General features: G+C 45.0%; 1 pseudogene across 1 annotated transcript; it reads right to left on the bottom strand.

The window, feature by feature from the left end:
* Window positions 1–10: 10 nt before the first annotated feature.
* On the bottom strand, window positions 11–894 carry LOC309532940 (annotated as a pseudogene). Its single transcript has 2 exons — window positions 325–894; window positions 11–228 (listed from the first exon to the last, which is right to left on the bottom strand). The product of its transcript is annotated as an uncharacterized misc_RNA (transcript).
* Window positions 895–24,847: the final 23,953 nt, after the last annotated feature.

Below are 24,847 nucleotides of genomic sequence, written 5' to 3'. Positions count from 1 at the left end.
AACAGTCCGATCAAGGTTTCTTTCCCTCTTTGAGTTTGTGACCACTCCTGGGAACACTGGATGCCTTGTCTACTGTAGTTACCCAGGGCATGTGAGATGTAGAAATCAGAAGGCGGCTGATGATACCAGAATCTGCTGCGTTCTGGCTAAACAGAGGTGGCTGGCTGTTGTTGTAGCTGGCAGAAGACATATTTGCTGCTGTCCCCCCCCCCCCAGTTTCAGATGCCTCTTCAAAGGCACCACCACATTCTCATGGGAAAGAGCATCGCTGGAAGTAACAGCCACAAATCACGCCAAGGATTCTGCCCAGAGCAAGTCATGAACTGGTAACTTGGGAGGTAGGGAGATATCTAGCGGGAGATTCAACCAGTATGACATTGCTCAGCAATAGTGGGAGGTACAAAATATCAAGTGTTGGGGTCAAAAGAGCTGGCAGTGGAGCAAGAGACAGAGGAAGCAGGCCTGGAATGGCCTGAAGGATGGAGAGGTGGTGGGACAGAAGAAACTGATGGCGGAAGATGAAGAAAATGATGTGGAGGTGGGACACCTATTGGCGGTGAAAGACCCGTTGATGGCACCAATGTCCCTGGTGAAAAGGACCACTTAGGAAACAAGGAAGTTGCTTTTTGCATGGTTAATGCAATTTCAATCAGAACATGGTCCATAATTTTAATATTTCCAATGTTAATGCTTTACACCAGTGACAGTGGCATTGTGTACCAAGGCAGTTAGGATGGAAGGAGAAACTAGAATCAACAGGGAGCTTTTCACTCCAGACATCAAAGCCCCATCTACAAAGTGAATGCAAGAAATGATATTGACTTTTCCATTTTTTTTATCTTTCCCCTAAGGGCAAGTTTCATATTTTTACATCCATCCAAATCTGCTAATGAAACCCTGCACATGTTCACAGGTAGATATCCACCTAAGATTACTTCCCCTTTAGAAAATGACATGAGCCTATTTAAAGATTTGTTTAGAAAGTCAGATTGTTTTATATGTGCAGCATGGTGGGAGCCCGCTATTATTTCTTTAGAACCATTCAACAGACCTAGGACAAAAACAAACATACTACTCTGATCATGCATTATAGCAATGATTTTAAAGTCTAGATTAGCACTGATAATTACAGCCACTTCCGATGACTTATTAGAACCAGGAACCAGGACCTGCTGGCCTGCTGGCTAAACTATTTATCATTTAAAAACTTACCTTTTCTCGTACTTTGTGGATTTCCTTTAAGAAAGTAATATGCGGTTTCATACTTAATAAGTATGTACTTAGCCATTTCCTTTTAATTACATCACCCAAAGCCTTCACATTCAAGGTCACTACTTTAAGAGCTGCCATTTACAAGAAAACATTTATAGAAAGTGTATTTTACATTTCAGTATCCAAGGAACTGCATTACCCTGAAAATACCACAACAAAAATGGGAACACATGGAGAAACCTGGAGAGTAAAACTTCACTTTAATGATATGCCTGGTTTTCAACCTTCACAGATCACCTACTTTGCCACGTAGGGCAAGAGATCATCAGTAAGAACAAAAACAATATTGCTAACACCTTTGAGCAAGTAAGCTCACAAAACTCAACAAAGGGGAGGAGTAATAAACTTACGATAGAACTATTACCATTAGTGCCATCATATGTATACTGATAATAGTTCAGAAGGCCATTAAGAGGAATCAAAATAAAGGAATCATAGAAAGCCTGCTTTAGAAAAGGAAATTCTAGAAAGATTGGGGTGGGAGCAAGAGTGAGGAAAGAGGGGAAGGGAGGGATAAGAATAGCCCTAGAAAAACAGTTAAAAGGAGAAAAGAGAATGAGAACAGAAGGAAAGGTGGGGAAAGGGAGAAAGAGAACTGGGGAGGAGAAATAAAAGAAAAACAAGGGGAGTCAGCGGAAAATAAAAGAGGAACAATAAAAGGGAGAATAAAAATAAAATAAAACCATTACAATACATTGCCAAGAATTTGCAGCTAGTGGAGATGAAAATGTTCAATGGCTGGTCAGTTTCAAACTTTACAAAATTGCGGTAGTAAAATCAGGTTGAGTGGATATGTCAACGGAGTCTAGTAGGACAAGGACATAGAGAAAGGTTTGCCGTTTCAGAGTAGCCTCTCTTATTTCTGCTTTTGGGAGGATGCTGTTTCCTAGTTATTTCCTCCTATTCTGTGGGGTGTTAGCATCCAAAATGCATATGTGAAGGGTTAATTGCAAGAGCTGTGGAACCCCATGACCTCATACACTCTGCGGCAGTTATGGCAGTTGGTATGGTTATGGCAGTTAGCTGAACAGTCTTAACAGTTAGAGCAGCCGGCATGTTGAGTTGTGATGCTGTCTGCCTCAGGGTCAGAGTTAGTCTGCAACAGTTTAAATCTATGTAAGATGTTTTAGCAACTCAAGAAACACCCACCTGCGTTGTATATATTTTAATCTGCAACTGCAAGAACACTAAGTAAAAGTTATATATTATTTAAACTTTAAAAGAGGGTGTCTTGCATAGTTGTTATAGGAGGGGAAAGAGAACAAATTAAAGGGTCAAATGACCCAGAGCTATTTTTCCACATACTCTGCAAATGGGAACTAGAGCAGACCCTCCAAGTATCCCTATTTTCCAGGGATTTCCCTGGTTTAGGAGAAGCCATCCTGGTTTCTGATTTGATCCCAGAATGTCCCACTTTTCTTTAAAGGTAAAGGTAAAGGTACCCCTGCCCGAACGGGCCAGTCTTGACAGACTCTGGGGTTTGTGCGCCCATCTCACTCTATTGGCCGGGGGCCAGCGCTGTCCGGAGACACTTCCGGGTCACGTGGCCAGCGTGACAAAGCTGCATCTGGCGAGCCAGTGCAGCACACGGAACGCCATTTACCTTCCCGCTGGTAAGCGGTACCTATTTATCTACTTGCACCCGGGGGTGCTTTCGAACTGCTAGGTTGGCAGGCGCTGGGACCGAGCAGCGGGAGCGCACCCCGCCGCGGGGATTCGAACCGCCGACCTTTCGATCGGCAAGCCCTAGGCGCTGAGGCTTTAACCCACAGCGCCACCCGCGTCCCCCCACTTTTCTTTAGGATGTCCCTATTTTCATCAGAAAAATGTTGGAGGGTATACTAGAGTTTAATTCCCACAAGGTCTCCCCGGTCCTAATCCAGGGTGAGGGAGAATGTGTGGGCATGTACTGATACATACTTAGATTAGTCATAACCACATCCACATCTAGGCAGTGATGTGCATCAGCCTGCGTATAGACTATGCTAGTGGAAGCAAGACTCCTTTAGCAAGCGAGAGGAGCTGGCACGCACTTCAGGAAATACCTTAGTAACTCTCAAGGTGCTAGAGAGTTGACGCTGAGAAGGAGAACCAAACTAAAGCTTCAGTAGGAAATGGATACAGATGTACACTGTGGGACAAATGCTTCAGGGATTTAAAGAAACACCATCTCCTGCAAAGCACCCGCCCACGCCATTGTATTATGTGAGCATACCAGTCACTTCTGCACACCTGGGAGATGTTGGCAACGCCACATGCACATCAAATCTACTGAACATATGACCTGGGCAGTTTATTGTGTTGTTACTGTGCCAGGTGGATGGGCTGTACGTAGAGTCTTAGGTCATTACTTATTCATTTACAGTTTTTAATTGATACTCTGCCGTATTCCTCAAGATCAGGGTATTCTGGGGTATTTTCAGGGTATTCTGCCGTATTCTTCAAGCTTTTGGGGGTGGGGGCAGAATAATCTTGGTGCTTCAAACTCACATCTCAAGATAGCATTTTGAGCAATGCAACTAAATACCAGATCAAATGCCCTCCCACTTGCACTTCTTCCACTCCAAGGAAGAACAATTTAATTAATATCTCATTTGTTCTGTTCAGCTGCAGTACTCATTTGCCCAGAACACTCAAACATGCACACAGCCTAGTGTTTCAACACTTTGATAGTGTTGCTTCACACCAAACGTACATATTTGTCTCAAGGCCTTCCCATCAATGATACACACCTGTCTCTAGGCCTTGTGTGCCAAGACATTTTTCTCTTTTATTTCGGAGCCACTAGATTGCTCATAAACATTCACAACATGGATCCAATGATTCACAACTGATTCAATGGCTAGTAGGCTGGCTCGTTTCAATATACTGAAGCTTCAGTTCTAATAGCAAGCTGTTGGCATCCATCTGTCTCGAGAAACAATGGAAGAGTGCAGCATCAGGGGTAAAGTCAAACCCTTGGAGAATTACAGTGCCTGCTGTGGCTGTAGAGACCAATACAGGAAATACATGTTTTATTGCACCTGGGGCAGATGAAGACGTCCAGTTGTGCTGCTGCAGATGCACCACAACGTTTTTTTCCCCTCTGAACTTCTCACAGTGGTCATTTCTCCTCTGGTCATTGCTGTGAATACACAATCTGTCTGTCTCCAGGCACTGCGGTCATCTGCAAGGGATTCTCACACGCTGCCACATTTGGTAAAATATACCATATGATAGGGACGCGGGTGGCGCTGTGGGTAAAACCTCAGTGCTTAGGACTTGCCAATCGTATGGTCGGCGGTTTGAATCCCCATGGTGGGGTGAGCTCCTGTCTTTCGGTCCCAGCTCCTGCCCACCTAGCAGTTCGAAAGCATCCCTAAGTGCAAGTAGATAAATAGGTACCGCTTTATAGCGGGAAGGTAAACGGCGTTTCCGTGTGCTGCGCTGGTGCTGGCTCGCCAGAGCAGCTTCGTCACGCTGGCCACGTGACCCGGAAGTGTCTCCGGACAGCACTGGCCCCCAGCCTCTTAAGTGAGATGGGTGCACAACCCTAGAGTTGGACACGACTGGCCCGTACGGGCAGGGGTACCTTTACCTTTTACTGTTGACATGTCAGCTCCTGTCAAATGTTAACTTTGCTGCATTCAGATATGATCAAATGTTAACTGTTCCTGAAAAATCACTGAATGTCCAGGGTTGGTGACAAATTGAACCACTAACAATCATCCATGTTTAGCCATGCAATATTTTGGAAATATAATATATTGAGTACTATACAGTAGGAGGATAATTCACAATGTGGCACAAGGAAAGGAAGGTCAGCATGTTTGTGTGTGTGGTTTCCCCCCCTGGGCTCTGTTTCTGAATCTTATGCTTTCACCACCCTTGTGCAAATATGAACCTTCAAATGTCTCCCAGGGTGCCTTCCCACCATCTTTACAGCTGCAGCTGGAGCAAAGCCCCTTTTGATGATTGGCAATTAAAACATTTTTGTGGTTTGTTGCCTTATCTAACCACTTAGACCTAAAGAAAGATGTTCTGACACGCAAGATGGTACAAACTCAAGAGTAAACACATATTTGAATGACTTGGGTAGAGGAGGGAGGGAGGTTTAAGAGGCAGATAGCATCGCCTTTGTTATAGCAAGCAGTTATTCTTTCCTTCCGTAGCCTCACTTCTATCAAGAGAACTTGAGGAACACAATGGATTATATATATAAGTATTTAACACACACACCCAGCCAATATATAGGAAGCAATGACAAGATGGTAGTTTATGTTGTTGTGGCTATGGCAGCTTCCAGCTCTGGCATATCAGAAATTGGGCCAGCTCTACCATTAGGTGTCGCTTCAGGCAGCTCTGATTTAGGGTATGATGAAAGGGTTAAAGGTAAAGGTACCCCTGCCCGTACGGGCCAGTCTTGACAGACTCTAGGGTTGTGCGCCCATCTCACTCAAGAGGCCAGGGGCCAGCGCTGTCCGGAGACACTTCCGGGCCACGTGGCCAGCGTGACATCGCTGCTCTGGCGAGCCAGAGCCGCACACGGAAACGCCGTTTACCTTCCCGCTAGTAAGCGGTCCCTATTTATCTACTTGCACCCGGGGGTGCTTTCGAACTGCTAGGTTGGCAGGCGCTGGGACTGAACAACGGGAGCACACCCCGCCGCGGGGATTCGAACTGCCGACCTTTCGATCGGCAAGCCCTAGGCGCTGAGGCTTTTACCCACAGCACCACCCGCGTCCCTATGATGAAAGGGTTATGGATGAGCAAATTTCTTTTTCTCTCAGTTTCTCATTTCCCCCTCAATCATAAATTCGGTTTTTCACATTTCCACATCAGTTTGCAATTTACAAAACAGAAGTGTGAACTTCTCTAATATACACATTTTTCCTATGCAATTTTGCCTAATTGACTCATTTCTGAAAAGCAATTTCCCCTAATGAAATGCATTTTGTATGCTATTTTCCCAACATGTGACTTTTTATGCACACTTTAGTATGCCTTAGTATACACATACCCCAACCTAACCCTGCTCCCAAATTACTTCGCTGGAGAACTGCATTGCAAAATTCAGAGAAGTGCAGATTTTGAAAACTGGCCACGCTTAGGTTTGCATATTGATTCCGAAAGTGCAGATGAGTTATGTTCATCTTAAAATGTAAACCAAATAGAATTTATCGCCCGGCTGAGAGGTAATCTCCATTGAGTTTGATAGGACCGACTTCCAGGTAAGTTTGCACTGGACTGCAGATTTAACTTACAATTGTATGTTTACTGCTAGAGAGGGGAAGAGGCCCCTGTGGGATATTATGCTTCAGGTGCCAAATTCATTTGATGGGCCTTGGGTACCTTGCATCCAGAACTGTGGTGGTGCAGGGGAGACACCTCTCCACTGCTACAAAATGTCTTATGACCCCAGTCCTGAGTTTGGGAATGACAATTGTATGATAATGTTAATATTTAGTTATCACCATATTTAGCCCACTCTGGGACCTTAGGGTGAAGGGTAGGGGATAAACAAACAAACTTCACAGTTTTTTTCTCATCTGGAGGTGCCATCCCATTGCGCAACAACCAACAACCTACACTGCATGGCATAGGAAAGAATTTTGCACGATTGCTATTGAATACAGGATAGTGATTATATAATGGTTAATAATAATGATGATGATTTAAAAAACCACCCTATAGTTGAAAAAGTCAATGCAGAAGGAAGGTGTGAAACCACATCGGTGTGTAATATGACTCACAGCTAGCACATGTTTAAGAGCCACATTCATTTTCCATTAGATTAGCACCCAAATCATCAGTGATGCACTACAAAAACGAGCCTGCTAAGAAATCAGAGAGCTTTATGTTTCCTCCACACACTCCAGAGCTTCATTCAATTACACTTATTCTTCTGAATCCTTGATGTTGAATTAATAGCATAATTTCACAGCCTGATGACTTATAGAGCAACTCCCCTCTCTTCATCATATGAAAAGAGAAAACCCTCCTAGGAAGTGGAAGGAAGGCAGGTTTTCGAAATGTGGGGATTTCCCTCCCCCGGCCCAGTGACTAACACCACGAAGCCCACACATTTCAGCCAAATTCTTGAACTCATCAAAACTTCCAACGAGCCCTCAGTCAAATAAACAAGGTGGTTTTATTGCCACACCCCTGCTATTTTGTGGCACACATTTATCAAATTTCTGAAAGTAGAAGATTCCTGAATTAAAATGGGAATGTCTCACTTATGCCTCGACAACATCTGCTTTCAGATATGCAAGGGTGTAAGAATTACCTTCCCCTTTGGAGGCCCCCAATCCACATTTTTGTGTGAATGAGTCACAGTTATTGGTGTTCCCCCTAATGTGAAGGAGTCATGTGTGGAATAGTAAGTCATTATGAGATTCAACCGGGCAGCCTCCTCCTATGAGGGCCTGTGATTCAGTGACTGAATGATCCATGCAGAGGCATGGCAAAATTATTATTAAGCAGTGCACTTGATCTAACTGAATCACAGATCCCAAGCAGAATTGGACCAATTGGGGTCAACCAAGGTTTTGACCACAGTGGGTTAAGGGACCCCAGGTCCAAATGGGTCCACCAAGACCACCATGGGGCTGTAAAAAATCGGGAATAGTCTGGTGGCAAGGAGACAGAGGAGGAGATGCACACAGGCAACTCTCCCCTTCTCCCCATGACAAGTTTAATTAGGGTTTAAGTAAGGTATAATAACCTGCCTTGCTTGGGTTTCCTAACGTTCCCTTCTTTTCTCCCTCTTAAAAATATTTTCTCCCCCTTAAAATAAATATCACACAAACTGTCATAAAAGGGTAAAATAGCATTTACTCAGTCTACGTCTTGAATAGTAACATACAGCAGCTTGATGTAGGCAGGCTTAGTGAGTTACTAACACTAAAGTTTATCTCGGGGGTTGGCAAAATTTTTAGGGCTTGGGCTGGTTCACAGTCCCGCAGACACCGCAGTGGGCCGGACTGTGTGCTCATGCGCACACACACACGCAGATGCTATTTCTGGCGCTCCTTCCGACACGGAGGAGGCGTGCGCAGCTTCCCATTGGCTGCAGGAGCTTCCTGCAGCCAATAGAAAGCCGGCCAGCATTGTGGAAGGCGGTCCCCGCTCTGATCTGTGCCGGGTTAGCCGACTGAGCGGGCAGTGGGGGTCCATGGGCCGGTTAAATGACCCCCATGGGCCTTAGGTTGCTGACCGCTGGTGTAGCTTAAAAATGGAGTCTGAGCTGGAGTTCAGAGAGACAGATGTTTTCACGTTACAGACATGGCGGAGGAGCAAATATAACCACACCCCCTTCCTGTCAGGACACAAGAGGGAAGTGATCTCACGGAGTTCTCTTTATCACGTTTACAGGAAAGTTCTGTGAGCCTCAGCCCCTTCATGTGCCTATCTGGCAAAATATGAATTGTTGCCCCACATTTAATATTGCTTGCGCTGGAAGCCTGCCCCATGTGGTGAGCCAGTGCACAGCCTGCTGCAGCTTCTGCTTGTTATTATTTATTACATATATATAAATTCAATAAATAATAATAACGGCAGCTCACAGTGGCAAACAAACAAGTGATGAAACATGTAAAAACAATTCTGATAGAGATGCAGACTGGGAACCATCTTTTCTTAAAAGGTTCGTTAGAAGAGGGAGATGCATCGTGCTATTCTGGACAGACTCTGCCCACCCTGGTTTGCCATTGGCTCTTCCCAGGAAGGTGTGTAAGAGGGCTTCCTCTTCTAATTAAGCCTTGGTCTTCCTTGCCTCCGGTGCATTCCTATATCCTTTGGCTGTCTTTCAGTCTTGCCATCTGGTCTGATCCTCAATCAAATCCAGTTACCTAATTGATACTGCTAGTGAATCCTAGGGGTCTTCACTGGATTGCCTTCTTAGCATTTTCCAATGCTGCGCAAATGTCTGTATAATTGCATTGCTACATAGACCTTCCTATATTGGCACCTGTGCAGCTAAATGCACAGCAAGAGAGCTTAATCAGAATGGTCTCCATTAACTTATCTCATCTAGAGCCCTCAACGTATTAATACAAGTTTCTGTGATGTATTAAAACATGGTCGAACTCACCGGGGAGATAGACAGAGTGTAAAATAAAACAATTTTGCTTTCGTAGCACAGGTATAATTGGTACGTTAATTGCAGTCAACTTTACCTCTCTCAATATTATTAACCTCCTGATTTTCTCCAGCACGGCAAGTGGAGGAATATCATTCTATAGTATATTCTCAAGAAGGGGATTAAATAATAGGCACAAATGAAGTCCAAATCTGGTACAAAAACACACACACGGAAAAGATACATCTCCCAGCTGTCTCACTAATATATCCCAAGTCTGAGATAGCTATCAGAGCCGCCATTCTGCAGCCCAGACTTCAAATTATAGCAATTATGACGGTTTGTGCTAGTAGCCAGGAGGTGGGATTTTTTTGATGTGGTTAAAAATAACATCTTTAAAAAAAAAATCCCATAAAAATTACATTTTGCTAATTTTCTGATAAGATAATGTTGGAGCTAGGCAGCGTGTCTTCCAGAGCCCTCTTTTCAATTACAGCTCTTCTTCCCCTTCTGGGCTTTTACCACCTTGTCTACGGGATCCAATTCCATTCTGAGGAGTTCATTTGTTTTAACTTTCTTAATTAATTGTATTGTATAGGTTTTGCCTTTCAAGCCGATATCAATCTTCCAGACTTATTAACGAGCCTTGATTGCCATGGCGTGATACAAAGCTCAGCACGGTTAAGTTGTTCTCTCTGTCACACGCAGAACAGAGTTCCCACATTAGCCCGCTAAACAAAAATAATTGCACGTAATTTAGAGGGGAACAAAGGACAAGAGCCTTGCGGTTGGGGAGACTGAGGAATAATAACATACAGAAATCAAGTTGTGTGTCTGTCTTCTCTTTCCAAACTAGATATCCAGGCTAGATACCCAATCGGGGCCCAACAGCCATCACGTTTGTTAAACAAAACGTCCCACTGACTGTCCTCTAAGCAGTCTCGGAGAAACAGAAAAGCTTTTAAAAACACATATGGAAATCTAGGGTTTTGGATAAATGCTGCGGCATCACCCAAAAAGCAAGTTTTTATAAAAAAATATAGTAACAACAGAAATGGGAGTGTTACGAATCCGCGGACATCTTCTTTAAAATGGCACAAAGCCCTGGGTCCTCCTTTTTCCTGCTCATTTTTCTGAGGGTATTAATTCGCACCGTTTGATCTTCTGCAATTTGTAGCAACCTCACCTGTCTTTTGAGATTTCTCTTCTCGGGATAAGCCTGTCGCCTCAGATAAAACTGCTGATTTTTAACAGGCTGGAAAGCATTTTGGTGAACAAAGAGAACAACCTAACAGTCAACAGCAGGGCCTGTAGCAGTGCGCGATGCAGATCCTTGCTGCCTCTGCCAAACTGTAGCAGCCATGGGGCGAGAGGTGTCTTGCACCCCTTGCGGGATACAGGTGACTGGTTTGCCAGATGAGTGCCGGAATACAGGAAGCTGGCTTGTAGAGAGTCAGACTGTTGATTTCATATAGCTCAGTCCTGCCAGCTCTGACACGCAGTGGCTCTCCAGGGTTCCAGGAATCTGTCTCAGCCCTACCTGGATACGCTGGGGAATGAATCTGGGACCTATTGCAGGCAAGGCAGATGTTCTGCAACTGAGCTATGGAAAAATGCTATCTTCTGTATTCAAAAAAGTGGGAAGGGGGTGGTGGGAAGATGACTTACTGCACTAATCATTGGTACTTGCTTATTTGCTTGTTTATTTATTTGTATGATGTATCTAAAATCTGACCTTCGCTTGAAGGTCCCATGGTGGAAATATACACAATTCAAACTGAAAATTAAACAAGATTAAAGCAACATAAAACAAAATACAGATGGAACTATTGTTGTGCAATGAAGGATAAACTACTGCCCATTTGCAGCCCATTAGAGGTGTGTTTTCCTTTGACAGTGTTGCAACTAGAATTGATTTAATGCAATATTTAATACAATATATTAAGGCACTATTGAAGCATGTATTTGGTTGGTTGTTGTTTTTTTTGGTTGATTTCAGCAGGAGAGATACTACTTAATTCATCCATTCAAATCAACAAGACTTGGAAATGCTTAGCACAAATTATTGTTGGATAATCTGCTGCGGTTTTAAACGAAATGCAGATAGGTAGGCCATCAAGGGAAAGCACTTTGAACAGAGGAGCAGTTAAAGATCTTAATTCACTTTCTCTAAAAACTTTTATGAACTTGCCAAACATATATTACATATCTGTTGAGATAAAAAGAGAAGGGAGGAAAGTGTCAACAGAAAAGTCTCTGTGCTATGCCGGGTTTTGTTTTGTGTACCTGACCATATCTTTTACCTGGTCAATTTTGTCTTCTCTCTCCAGGGCTCACCAAGAATCCACTTGTCAGCTATGGAAGCCCAAACTGCACTTTGCACTAGCACTCCTGACACTATTTAATTGGGGTGGGGGAGGGAATGGAAGGTGAGGAATCCTTTTCTTAGGCAGGTGCATCTGAAAATCAAAAATGACCAAGGAGACCATAGTGGTTGGCTTTCAGCTCTTTAAACATCTCCTGGAGTTGCTATGCAGCAGAAAAAGAGAGAGAAAGGGCACTCTAGTGTGATGGTGGCAATAGGAAAAGAAAGAGGGTGGAATCTCTAGTATAGCGTGTTCTCCCTAAAATGAGAGCACGTGTTGCGGTGGGGTCTGCCAGGCCAACCCTCTGTTGCCAGGCAGGTTAAATGGTTATTGCCTGATGCAACAACTGGATGACCGGATTGCTGGGGCAAATTGCATGTTGCAAATTGGGTGGGTGGGACCAAAGGCTTTAAATATTGGGGGCACTCTGCTTTTCTTTCTCTTTCGCTGAGTGATTCGGATCACCCGCCCACCCGCCCTGTGTTCCGGTTGACCTTGCTATGCCTGTCATGGGGTCATCTGCCATTGGGGCAGGGGCCTAGTAGGAATTTTGTCCATTTGGCTGATTGGCTGGTGCCATTTGGTTTTTGCCTACTACTTAGCAATTCGTCACAACTTGTAAGGTTGCGGTTAGGCACTGGTTATAAAAATTGGTGGAGGAGGGGTCAGGATAGGCTGTGCCTGCCCCTCCAATGGTGGTGTGGAAGGGAATTCCGTTAAAGGAATCCTGGGGCTTGCCATGATTTTGTCCAATCCCTGAAATGGGACAGGGGCCGGCAAGCCTTGGGGAGCTGGTTGGGTGAGCGGTGAGGGACTGTTGCTCAGCTCAACTGATCCCCAACATTGTTTTCCCTTTACTGGCTTCCGAGGGAGTTCGGAAAGTCAGTTCTGTCCCAGGCGGGGGGACAGATAGTCATAACAAATGCCTAAGCAACCACTCACAGATTATGTATTTTAATAAAGTTGTGGCCAAAATTATGCCAAAAACCTTAAACAAAAATTACGTGTGATTTGTGAATTATTTTGAGGGGTGGCTTGGGGACCTCCACACGCAATTGCTGATGATAATATCAGTGACAGAGCTAAGAATTAAGTAATGCCTTGCTACATCCAACCATGAATAGCTACAAGGCCTTAGAAGGCTTATCAGCAGCACACATTAGAGATTGCCAATATTATTACATTCAGTAAAAAAAACTGCAACTTTTTATAGAAAACATAAATTTTTGGAAGGTCGTGCAGGGGGGGGTGTTTCACCGTACCACAGCAGGGGACTTGAAGTCGGCAAAGTTTTTTAAAATATATATATTTGAGGGTTTGGGGACACTAAAAAAAATGTTATGGAGCATAGAAAAACTTAGCATCAAGGCATCACAGCTGAGGACCCACTGAAGCAGTAGAAAAAAAACCCTAGGGGGAAAATAATGACTAATTTTTTGGGAGAAGGGTTTGTGGCCCATAACATAGTTTGTGTGTTTCTAAATACAGTTTACAGGCTGTAGGTTAGCCACGTTTCACGTAGATGGTGAGGTTTTGGCTTCCTAAGGATCCAAACTTGGGGAAGGAAGTTATTATTAATCTATAAGATTGCTCTAAGCACACAAAAAATACCCTCCATGGCTGACCTTGTATTTCTCAGCCTCCATGTTATCCACCTGCAATACAGGAGTGTTAACCGGTTGTCTATGTGTTTGTGCAGCTATGCAGGAGACTTTTACAGCTTTTGTGTTGAAAGCCCTAAATCTACAGTGACTTAGAATTGTAGAGTTGGAAGGGACCACTATGGTCATCTAGCCCTGTAAAGTAGGAATCTTCTGTCCAGCGTGGGGCTTGAACCCATGAACCTGCGATTAAGATTCTCATGCTCTACTGACTGAGCTATATCATGCATACAGACTTGTACTTGCAAACACAGGTTGCTCTAGTGTATGGCTTGGGGTACAATAGATCAGTGTTTCCCAACCGGTGTTCCGCGGCACACAAGTGTGCCGTGAGACGTTGCCTGGTGTGCCGTGGGAGGGAGGCGGGCGAGTCTGGCGGCGAGAGGCGGGGCAGCGGCGGCGAGGAGAGGCCGCCCAGTGCGGGGCTCTCGCCGTCTGCCTGCCTGGCTGCCTGCGTGGCGCTGACGCCACGGGGCTGTAACGTGCCCCACATAGGCACGCTTAGACCCTGGCTAGGAAGCGCCTTTGCCCTTGCCTTTTGCTCTCCTTACTTCCAGAAAGCTGGGCTGGTCGCCCGCTCCTCTCGGCGGCGGGAAGTGGTGCCGCTGGGAGCTCCGGGAGGCGGCGGAGGGGGCGCCGTGGGCCGGGAAGCCCCTCTCCGTCGGGGCCGGCAGGCGGCTGCCGCTGCTGCTGCGGGTGCTGTACAGCCTGGTGCTGGCGATGCCTTCGGAGCCGCCGCCGCCTCCGCTGCTGCGCGGGAACTCCTTGAGCGGGCGGCTCAGCTGCTTGCCTTTGCTGCGGAAAACCTCGCGCTTGTAGATGCCGCTGGCTTGCGGCGTCGGCGCCGCGCTCTTGGGCAGCGGCTGCAGCGTGCGCTCCGTCCTGCCGGGCTCGTTGGTGAAGTGGACGGGCCTCAGGAAGCAGATGTCGATGCTGGACTCGGACGAGGCCGGCGAGCATGCTTCGAAGGCGGGCAGGTTCCGCAGCGGCTCCACCTCCTCGTAAGGGTCGCCCCGGTACTCGAAGCCCTCGTAGTCCGGCGCGAAGCCGGAGCTGTCCTGCAGGAGGTCCGTCACCGAGGCCCGCCGACGGGGCCGCTCGCGGTTGCCGTCGGGGCCCGTCGAAGGAGGCGCGCTGCTGCCGCCGTACTCCAGGTCCAGGAGGGCGTGCAGGGAGGCGGCCAGAGCTTTCAGGTCGTGCTCGCTGAGCTGAGAGGGCGCCAGGTCGTGCTCGGGCCGCCGCCCGTCCGTTTCCCACTCGCAAGGAGAAGCGCCTTGCAGGCCGTCAAGGCCTTGCTGGGGCCTCGCTTTCATGTGGGACCTCGAGTGCCTTGGAAGGGAGACCAATCAGTGTCGGATTTAGGTATAAGCTTACCATTACCTTCTATGCTGTTACTATTTATTTATTTTTTATTTTTTTACATAGGTAAATAGTGACCTTTCCCCATCTGGCATGGTGGTGTGCCTCGAGATTTTTTTCATGAAACAAGTGTGCCTTTGCCCAAAAAAGGTTGGGAAACACTGCAATAGATCACTGACTGTGCTTCCTAATCCATCTTTTTGCACCCTGCTGCATCCTGCCAGCCACTGTTTTGCAAGTTGGTGGTGGACCATGGAGTTCCAGTAAAGAACAGTCCCACAAGCCTGAAGCCTGCCTGCTCCTTGTTCCAGAAATAGTGGACAGTTTCCTCCCAATCCGAGCTGTGCTAGGGAGCCCCACTCCACAATTTCAGGCTGCCTATAAATAGTTCTGCATTTAGATCTCACTGTTTAAGCTCAATGCCTTGTTTATTCTTCCTGTCTAACCTGTGATGCATCCATTGTAGAGATGACTAAGAGATTTATGTTCAGCGGGAGAATCAGGATAAGGTACATGCCAATCACAGAACAGCATGCAGGAAGTGACAGCTTTGAATGACACAGATAGGTGTCTACATCAGTTACGAGCTCAGATAGACACCCGCCCCACAGCTGCCTGCCAGATCTGAAAACATGGATCCTGGGAAATATTAATGAAACCAAAGAGCTGGTTTCAGTTCTGCTTTGCGTACAACATGTAGCGTTCACTTCCCCTATCATGCCAACGTCCTTTCTTCAAAAGGATGGAATTTGGGAAACATAGCTTCTTCTTTTAAAAAAAAATAAAAACAATAAAAGACATATATTTCTCCCACCTGCAAGAGGAACTACTTATATATAAACGCTGACCTTTAAAGTTTTTCAGATCACCTTTACAAAGAGATACTCTCAGCTTTCATCCCCATAGGAACGCAAGCAATTTGCAAGGCACACAGAGCCTCCTAGAGAAATACTGCCCACCATCTTGCGGCACTGGGGAACTTTTTTAAATGGAGGAGAAAAATTCTCTTCTCCTCCCCTCCTCCCCTTTTCTCCCAGAATGGATAGACAATCTTACCCAGCATTGCCTCTCTGCATGTCAGCAACTGGCGGGCAGGTAAAAAGAGAGAGAAAGAAAAGATCTTTTTATTTAGATAGGACTTTGGCTTCTGTTCAAATTGTTCTGTTTTATCTGCTGTTGCTGCTCATAACTGTCTGTTATGTTGCTCTGTATTTTTATGAGCTAGCTTTATATGCCATTTCATATTTTATGGCAGGCGTGGGAAGCCCCAAGCAAAATGTTTTGCAGCAGTGGAGCACTGTTGCACGAGAAAATGTGCAAGAAGGTTGCTTGTTTCTGCTAGCACAAATGTTGCAGAGAATTCCCAACATTAAATCTCACCTGTCCACTGGTGTGTTTGCTTGCATTCACCTGTTGCTTGAGGTCTCCTCTCAATGAGTTCTCCTTCCCGCCCCAACCTGGCCACAGTGATCCATGCGATGGTCACCTCCAGGCTTGACTACTGTAATTCGCTCTACGCGGGGCTGCCCTTGAAGCTGTCCCAGAAACTCCGGCAGGTGCAGAATGCTGCAGCGGGGCTCCTCGCGGAGTCTCTGCCATGGGAGCATATTCACCCAGTGCTTTTCAAGCTGCACTGGCTCCTGGTGGAGTACAGGGTCAGATTTAAGGTGCTGTTTTTGACCTTTAAAGCCCTTCACGGCCTAGGACCCTCGTACCTACGGGACCGCCTCTCCCGGTATGCCCCACGGAGAGCCTCAAGGTCCCATATATAGCAATATCCTAGAGGTCCCGGGCCCTAAGGAAGTTAGATTGGCTTCAACCAGAGCCAGGGCCTTTTCAACACTGGCCCCGGCCTGGTGGAACGCTCTGCCTCATGAGACCAGGGCCCTACAGGATCTGATTTCTTTCCGCAGGGCCTGTAAGACAGAGTTGTTCCGCCTGGCTTGGAGCCAATTTGATTCCCTCCCTCTCTTTCTTTTTTCCTTTCCTTCTGCTCCTGTGTTGAGGCTGCATTTTAATATTTTAATGTTTCATTATTTTAATGTTGTATTTTAATTTTGTTTTTAAGTTGTAATCATTCAACTTGTTTTTATTATTGCTTGTAAGCCGTCCTGAGCCCGGCCTTGGCTGGGGAGGCTGGGGTATAAATAAAAAATATTATTATTGTTATTATTATTGGCTCGCTGCTTTTCTATTCACCCAGTCCAAAGTTGTTGCCTACCGACACGCCTTAATGCACGAAACAAGGGCGGATAAATACTATCTGGTGGGTAAATAAAAATGAGGGGTAATGGCACTCTGTGGTCCTATAGGTTGCAGCAAAGGAGAGGGAACAGTTGCATCTTCTGAGTCACTCATCCTGTCTTCCTATTATGGGAATCTTTTGGAAGTACCTTGGTCTTCAGGTTTATAATACCCATCCTCTTACCCTTCTGTGGGCTAATCTACTTCCTCATATGGTTTGTTGATAAGCACCCTGATACTCTTAAGATGGTTTCAGAAGTGAGCACAGGCCTGAATAATACGGTCAACCAAGCCAAATGCAGCCTGCAGCTTGGCAACTTTATTTTTTTTATTTTTGGCAGTCCCAGGTAGCACAAACAGGAGGCATTTTGAGCTGCTACCAGACAAGGCGGGTAGGATGTGCTTGGTTTGGCAGGCCTACTCTAGTGCAATCTTCCATGTTATATAGCACCCAGTTAGCTACACATTGGGACGCGGGTGGCGCTGTGGATTAAACCACAGAGCCTAGGACTTGCCGATCAGAAGGTCGGCGGTTCGAATCTCCGCGACGGGGTGAGCTCCCGTTGCTCGGTCCCTGCTTCTGCCAACCTAGCAGTTCAAAAGCACGTCAAAGTGCAAGTAGATAAATAGGTACCACTCTGACGGGAAGGTAAACGGCGTTTCCGTGTGCTGCTCTGGTTCACCAGAAGCGGCTTAGTCATGCTGGCTGCATGACCCGGAAGCTGTACGCCAGCTCCCTCGGCCAATAAAGCGAGATGAGCGCCACAACCCCAGAGTCGGTCACGACTGGACCTAATGGTCAGGGGTCCCTTTACCTTTACCTAGCTATACATTTACCACAGGCAGAGCAGAAAACAACTCTGCTGCAAGAGCTGCTTGCTTCATTTTTGGCCTTGATACCTCCTGAGATATGCTAAAGCAGTTGGTCCAAATTAAGGCAAATGCTACCAATGGCGGCTCAACCGCATCAGTTTCTCAGCCCTGCTGCTCTTGAATGGCATTCCCTGTGGCTATAATTACCTTTAGTTGTTTTTCCCCCCTTTCTGCCAGCATAATCCAATTATAAACCAATAGCTAAACCCACAACATATTTGCTTGTTTCTTTGAATAGTGAGCATGTAAAAGGGAACAGTCACAAAAGCATCGTGTTTAATACCCCCCCTAGGCAATACTGGGCACCTGTCTTGTTGTACCCGCCATTTTCTGCGCTACTGACAAGATTTCAGGCCAAAGGTCAAGGTGTTTGATTACAGAAAGACATGTTTTTAATAGTTGTCAGCCGGCTGCCAAGGAGAAAGTTAGTAGGAAGTTCATGCAGAAATAACCACAGTCATACTGGCTGTTTAGAAAAATGAAGTAGAGCCACAAGAAAGAAGGGACAGAGACTTAACAACACAATCCTATACAGGTCTACTCAGAATTTTTTTAAAAAACCCTCAGTGAGTTCAGAGGGCAAGTGTGGCAGTTCAGCTGCAACTTGAGGAAGTGCTTCACAAAATGCTTTTCAGCTTGCAAAGGAGCTAAGCTGCTAAGCGTCAGTCGTTTATCTAGCAAGCTCAGCGGCCGGACGATGCCAATTGCATTGTGCAGGAAATTTGCACGAAGCAGAAAGGCAATTCCTGTGACCATTTCATCCCATGGTAAAAAGCCAGGTCCAATCTGTCTGGTGGGTCTTACTGCATTTTTAACCTGTAGCGCGGCTTGTTAAGACTAATAATAATAATAATAATAATAATAGTTATAGTTATACCTTGGGTTGAATGTGCTTTGGGATGAGTGCATTCGAGTTGCGCTCCACGACAACCTGGAATTAACAGAGAGCGTTACTTCTGGGTTTCGTCACTTGCGCAGACGCTCAAAATGACATCACGCGCATGCGCAGAAGCGCCGAAACGTGACCCACGCAAGTGCAGACACGTGGACACGGGTTATGGTAGCTTCTAGATGCGAACAGGGCTCCTGAACGGATCCCATTCAGATCTAGAGGTACCACTGTATTGTTATTTCTTTTTTACTGCCCATCATCTCAGGATCACAAAGCAGTTTACAACAGAAAAAACACAAAAATACATACCATAGTAACAAACAACCCCCATTTATTCCTGTTTTAAAGACTATAGATTGTTTCATTAGCCTAAGGCCTGGGAGAAGACGAATGTTTTTGCCTGGCACCTAAAGATATGCAATGAAGGGGCCAGGTGAGTCTCCCTGGGGAGAGCATTCAACAAGTGGGGAAAGCTGCCTTATACTGATTCAGACCCCTGCTCTGTCTCCAATGACTGGCATTCATTCTCCAGGGGTTCAAGCAGGAGACTAATACTGAGACCTTCTGCACGCAGACCAGATGCTCTACCACAATTTCCCTCATTTTGGGCAGAATGCTTCATTCTGTGCCAGCACAACTAAGACCAATCTGCTTTATTTTTGTCCTACAGCATTTGAAGCCAGTTACATATGTGTTGCTTTCAATCAGTCAGTTATTGCTGCATCATCTCAAGGACACAGTGAACGAGCAAAGCTGAAAAGCAAAGTGAAGTGTTGCTTATTTTGGGTTGCAGCAGGATTGAAGATTTCACCTTAGTTTTTCCATACAGTTGTATAACAAATAAAATAGCCTGACAATTAAGCGTCTCAGATTGGATGTGGCTCTCCCACAATGCAATACTGATTTCAGTCAGTCAGGACTGGCCGAAGACATTTTGCTGTATGAGGGCTCCTCCTGTACCCCTTCAAGGAGCATAGGCCAGACATTCTCAATTGTGGGTCCCCTGGTGCTGTTGGACTACAACTCCCATCATCCCTGACCACTGGTCCTGCTAGCTTGGGATGGTGGGAGTTGTAGGCCAACAACATCTGGGTCCCCAAGGCTGAGAAAGGCCGGCAAGGGTCCTAAGGCCAGCTAAATTATTATAAGACCCGAGGCAGAAATATGTACTCTCCCTGTCAGTAAAAATATATGAATTGTATATGAAGTAACCATCAAAGTCCTGTGTTTTTCAGGACATCCAAAATCAGCTGTCTGAGGAGACAGCCTCTCTCCTCCCAGTAAAAGGGCTGGCAATGCACTATGGTTTGTAGGCAAACCTGGACTGTTTGTGCATTATTTAGGGCACCCATTTACAAAAGGGCACATGCCCTCTCTTTCTGCACATTTCAGGAAAGAGTGCGTGTGCATGAGCATGACCACCACAGTCTGTTTGTTTGTTTGTTTGTTGTTTCTCATGAAGCTTTGTTTATTTATTTTTGGCCATCCCTCAAGTTCCTTACATTGAAGAACTAGGTTGTAACAATAGTTCTTCCACGTAAGGAACTTGAGGGATGCCTGCCTGAAGCTTCACGAGAAGCAACAAACAAACAAACAAACAAACAAACAAACAAACAAACAAACATTGGCTTCTATCCAACGCAGCCTGAGGCCTACATTCCCTTATGGACAACTTGCCAAGACCTGTCTTCCAGTGGTGGGCGGGAGACAGAAGCAAATGCAGGAGAAGTCATGAACGTGATTCCAACCTTTGCATGGAGTCCTAGCATTCTACTCACACATCTCTCCATCCTCCAAACAAGATAGAGGCATCAACATCATGAAAGGACACATTCCAGCACTCCAGTAGCATGAGATGCAGGGTCACTGAGCGGTAAGAATTGGAGAGGACAGAGGGGCCCATAGAAAGTCTGGAACGGGGCCACATTTGAATGCTCCCCCTCCACGCCTGAGGTTCTCCACCCCTATTATAAACAGTTAAATGGATGTCAAACTAGCTCATGTTCCTTTACAGTGGCCGCACCATCTCCATGTGAGGTCCTGGCATTGCTAGTTTGGAAACCTCCTAGGACTGGTGTTGGTTTGTCTGCAAAACTGATCTCCTCGCATTATAACAAATGAAGATGGTCTTCTCAATATAAACAATATCCTTCGTTTTTGTTGGGGGGGGGAATCTTTTGTTTTGAGTTTTATCCAGCAAATGGAAATGAAGGAAGCTCTCCGTCCCTGCAGTATTAGTTACCACATAGCTGGCGCGGTTGCCGCAGGCAGTCCTCAAAGAGGTATGGAGCTAAGTCAACAAACGTTTCTGATTTGTTAGTTCAACTGAGTACAAAGTAGCTGAAGGGAAAACCAAATTGGAAACAGAGCGCAACTATATCTGAGAGGCAAGCTGTGGCTTGCAGAAAGAGAAAATGTTTGCAGCAAACACCGGTGTTGGAGATTTATCTAAGGTGTGGCCTCCTTGCTTAAGCTGTAGTAATTACCCAGAATACCACTGTTAGGAGTTGGGCTGGGGGCAGGGGGGGCGGGATTGGAAATTGAAGCTTTTTACACATTTAACCCTTTCATGTCAATCAGGACCAACCAGAACGTTCTATCTAGGTCAAATCAGGATCCGTCCTGTCCCCACTGTTAAATCACTTTTCTTTTTATTCCCAACTTTTAAAAGCAGCAAGATTGAGCTCAGAGTTTGCATCTTATCCCATTGATAATGGTACAAACTAGCAGAATGTTGACTCAGAAGCACCTAAAAAAGAAAATATATGATAAGAGGTGTGCAAGGTGGACCTGCAACAAAATAGGGCAGTGAGGTGTGCTCCTGCACAATGCTTTGGCCAGCCAACCAGCTTGCCTTATTTCAGGGTACTCAATTCCAACCCCAACCCCACATCCCCACCCCCAGCACTCAGCAAATGTTGACCAGTAAGCATGTGCAGCCCCAGATTAAAAGAAACTAGTTCAAGTTTAAGTGTCCAATTTGACCGTTAACATAAATATAGTTCACCTATTCCTGCATTTCAGGGGGTTGGACTAGATCATTCTCAGGGTCCCTTCGAACCCTACAATTCTACGATTCCATGATTCCGTCCTTTACAAAACAAACTAGTTCAGTTCATGTTCAGCTCATAGTTGAATTCGAATTCATCAAAATAACCCTTGGCCATTCCCTTCCAGCATTCCTCATGTTACTATGCTGAAGTATAAAACACACTTAACAAGACTGAGAAAACATCAACACACAGACACTGTTGACATTTATTTCCCCCAACCATTATAATCTTTCATCTTCAAAGTGTCTAAAGTGTAAAGTACACATAGGAGAGAATAAATGTGAAGAAGAACTAGAAATTGTTCAAATGTCTACCCCCAAATGAACTTAATTCATGTTCAGTTCAACCAGCAGTTATGGAAAACACTTTCAGGTGTAATTCAGTTGTTGTTCTTTTAGTTAATTCAGTGAAATTTGATAAATTGAAATCGTTCATTCCAGTAGTTCATTCCTGATAAGGAGAGGCTGCTCATGCCAAGGACATTTAACCACTTAATAACTGCTGCCAGCTACTCAGAAGGAAGGAATACAAGGCATTTCCGGCATCTTCCCTGCGGAAGAGATCCAATCTTTTCCAACAGAAGCGACTTACATTGAGATACAGGTAGAGGAACAAATGAATCAATGTCTTGTGCCTTTAACAGTTGTGTGGATGGCAGGCACAAATTAAACAGGGTAATTAAACAGGGTAGCATAATAATACAATTTTTGAGGAAAGCTTAACCTATTGACATTCTGTCAGACATCTTATTACTTCTATGTGGCCCCTGATTTCTTTTCAGACTTCAGCACAGCAGCTTGCAACATTCTGAATGCCGAGGCTTAGCTTTCTATGAACTAAAAAGTTCACTTGGATGAACTTGAAGCAAGCTAGTTCGTTCTGCAAAAGGACAAACTCGAACTAGTTCCTATTTGGACAGGATGAACTTGAACCCTCTCTGTCTGGAGATTATATTATATAGAAAACGGCATATTTTCAAACTGTTGTTCAAATATTTGTAGTCCTTCGAAGGCCAGAGAGGCTTCAAGCAATTCTGAAGGTACAGAAGAGCCCTTTAAACTGAATGAAAATTATCGGAATAGCATTGAAAAGTGCCCTTGTGTAGATACACTAGAGACTTCTACGACTCTCAGATGTCCAAGACTGCGCGCAAAAGGCTCCAGGAATAATACACCAGGTCACACTTAAATGAATCTCTCTCAAAGAGCATTGCTTTAATAAGATAAACTGCCTCTGCGCTAAAACCACAGCACCACAGATAGATAATAACACAATATAGATCTCTTAAATGAACCCTCTGTTAAAGGAAATGACCAGGAAACAGAGTGCAGCTCTTGCACATGAAAAGAGAGGACAAAAATACCAAGGGGGGGGGGTGAACCCACCTCTTAAAAGAATCAATTTTGCTGGGTACCAGAGCAAAACGTTAACGGCTTGAAGGCCAGTTGTTTGGTGGGCGAAAGCTTTCTATAGGATTTTTTTCTATCTTGTGCAGAAATCAATTCATTGAGGTAAGTTTTGAAAGCAATGGGAATCTGAAACAAACCGTGTCCTGGGCGAAAGAAAGAGGACTGAAGAGACCCTTCAACTTGTTTGTGTTTTATTGAAACTTGAGGTTTTAAGCCCCTCTGTTAGAGCAAGCGTACATTAGCACAATCCGCTCTCTCTGTGTGTATGTGTGTGTGTGTTTCTCAACAGTCGTCTGGTGAGCTGAGTTTGGTGACCAAGGTTACGTAAAGGTTCCCCAGCCATTGGGGGAAATTGGGCACATTGTCATCCTTTGCGGCAAAAGGGTACAAGATTAAATGAGCATAAAATTTTAATTGTCCTCCCACCCAGCATCAGGCTCGGGCCTTCTATATTAGCGTTGAGGTAGCAAGTTGAGCAGTGATTTCCGCTGGCCTGTTCATAAAGGGATGCATTCATGCTTATCAGTCTTTCAACTTTCATTAATACAGAAATTAATCACATAAATGAATATATATACACACACATACACACGAGCAGAAGTTTAACACACTGCATACTTTTGAAGATAAATGATTCATGTACACATTTAGCCTAGAAACATTTTTTCTATATTACATTTTATATTCCTGTGCTTTATTTTACTGTGTCTGGTCCTTGAGTAGCATAAAGCTGAAAACTCTGATTTCAATAAGGCACTAGATCCCATATTCATATAAAATTAATGAGAACACAAGCAAAGGCATTATTACCTTTCCCATAAATATTTTTTAAAAAACAGTTTACTGAAGTTTCATATGCATGATGTAAAAATAGGTTCGACAGGAAACAATGGGATTTCAAGGAACATATTTAGGACCTGGAACTTTAAGGAGAACTTTTAATTCCAGGCTGATTCATGTAATGGTCTGGATGCTGCAGCTAGTTCAGTGTTGTTGTTGTTGTTGTTGTTGTTGTTGTTCTTGTTCTTGTTGTTGTTCTTGTTGTTGTTGCCTTTTCTCCAGATCCAGAATTCAAAACATATAAAAACAAATCCTTTTCACTACAGATTGTAAAGACAGCACAACACCATTAGAAACTCTTTCCTTAAAAAAAAAAGTCAGTTCCCAAAGGGCTGTAAAAATAAAACAATCTTCACCTGCCAGTGGAAGGACAGCAAGGAGGGAACTAGCCTAGCTTTTCTGGGAAAGGAGTTCCAAAGTCTAGGAACAGCCACTGAGAAGGCCCTCTCCGATGTCCCCACCAAGGGGTTTGCAGTGAAACAGCTCCTGAAATAAGGGGGAGACCTATCTTTTAAGGACATCTTGTTACCTGCTAGTGCTTAGAAGCCTTGACTTTGGGATTTCAAAGCACCAAATTCCCTTACATCATTTGTGATGTCAGATAATAAACAGGTGGGCAGCCCTACCCACCTGTCAAATTTAGCATGCAAAGCATATCCTTCTAAGGAACTGGCCCATGGAGCCAGGAAGGTGACCCACCATTGCCCAAAGGCATTCTGGACCAAAGTCATTTAGGGCTCTAAAGGGAATCTAGCAGTTTAAAGTAGCCATAACATCAACGTTCAAAATAAGCTGGTTTGCATATCAGATTTAGTG

The sequence above is a fragment of the Podarcis vaucheri genome (assembly GCF_965113315.1).
Source record: "Podarcis vaucheri genome assembly, chromosome: 5".
In the NCBI taxonomy this organism is placed as follows: Eukaryota; Metazoa; Chordata; class Lepidosauria; order Squamata; family Lacertidae; genus Podarcis; species Podarcis vaucheri.
This window is presented reverse-complemented; position numbering and strand designations above follow the sequence as displayed.